Source organism: Penaeus monodon, chromosome 24 (assembly GCF_015228065.2).
Source record: "Penaeus monodon isolate SGIC_2016 chromosome 24, NSTDA_Pmon_1, whole genome shotgun sequence".
In the NCBI taxonomy this organism is placed as follows: Eukaryota; Metazoa; Arthropoda; class Malacostraca; order Decapoda; family Penaeidae; genus Penaeus; species Penaeus monodon.
This window is the reverse complement of record NC_051409.1, coordinates 29,974,129-29,975,542: the sequence shown is the minus strand read 5'-3', so window position 1 is coordinate 29,975,542 and position 1,414 is coordinate 29,974,129. Positions and strand designations below refer to the sequence as shown.

The 1,414-nt window shown below is 42.4% G+C and overlaps 1 protein-coding gene across 1 annotated transcript in view; it reads right to left on the bottom strand.

Moving 5' to 3' along the window:
• Positions 1 to 1,414, bottom strand: part of LOC119588951 — a 17,201-nt gene that overhangs the window by 8,939 nt on the left and 6,848 nt on the right. The window lies entirely within an intron of this gene.

Genomic DNA, 1,414 nt, shown 5'->3' with positions numbered 1-1,414 from the left:
TGTTTATTGTTTTTTTTTTTCTCTCATCCATTACCTCTTCGTCTCTCTCTTTTTCCTTCACTCATTCACACTTTCCCTTAATCCATATTTTTCTCATCATTTCCCTCATTCTTTTTTATCCATCCCGCCTCCTTCTACCGTTCTGTCTGTCTGGTATAACGACAGACATCACTCGTCTGTATATTCATCATCGGAAATTTCAGTTTCTTACATAAAATTCTACTCTAAACATGCTCTTTTGCATCTTACTTTCATTCTATTGCACATCTGTCGCCTGCAAGACAAATTTCCTTCGCAAAATCGTGCAGGTTTGACGAAATATCAGTCGATTCCACGCCAGAGACAAAAGCGCATCGCACAAACGCCTACTGTGACGTCATCAAAGGATCCCGTCTATACATTCTGGAATTTGAATTAGGTTCAGTGGGCGTGCGATTTTTGTCGAAATTGCTTTCATATTAGACTAAGTTTTATGAGAATTGTCAGATGCTTAATGGTCTATCTTTGGGTATCGATGATCCATTTGGACCTTATGCACATACATACATACATTGTGTTTGTGTGTGCGTTTGATCTTATTCTTATGGATTTATATTTTTGATAACGTATATATTGGAATTAATATTTATTCTAGTCTCCTTATTTCACTCTTCTTGATACCTTCATCTTCATTACTACTACTGTTTGTCTCACTATGTCTTCCTCGACGGCAGGTCTGGCAAAACGATGGCTGAGAATTATGTGGAATGAGGATATGAAAAATTAAAACGAAAAGTTACCTATAGCAGAAAACGGTGATATAAATGCTATGTAAAAACCTTAATCCTTTTTATTTTCTGTTTGTTTTAGTAATGGGAGCAGCTTGTTGATAAAGTGTTGATTTGTATTGGGGGGAGGGGGGAGGCGAAAAATTAGGGGTGGGGGCAACAGCAAACCTCTCACTTCCTCCATTTCCCTGTCTCCTTCCCTCCTTCTCTTCCATTCTCCACTCCTCTCTTTCCCTCTCCTTCTCCTTCCTTCCTCTCTCTCCCTCCTTCTCCTTCATTCCCTTTGTCTCCTTCTTACTTTCCTTTTTTATCTCCCCTCTCCCCGATTTCCTCTTCTTTTCCCTACCTCTGATCTGCACTTCCTCCAGCTCTCCATCCCTCCCTCATTCACTCTCTTCCTCTCTCCTTCTTTCCTCCTCCTTCCTATTCCTTCTGCTTTCTCTCAGTTCATCTGGCTCACACCCTCTCTCCCATCCTCTTCCTGTCTTTTTCTGCCATTCCCCCTCCTTCTTCCTTTCCTCCCTCTCTCCCTCCTATGCCCCTGTCCATCTTTTCTTTCTTTACTCCCAAGACATCTCCCTCAACCCCCCCCCCCTTCGCACTCTCCCTTCTTTCCTCCTTCCGAAGAGACCTCACTCCCCCTCCCG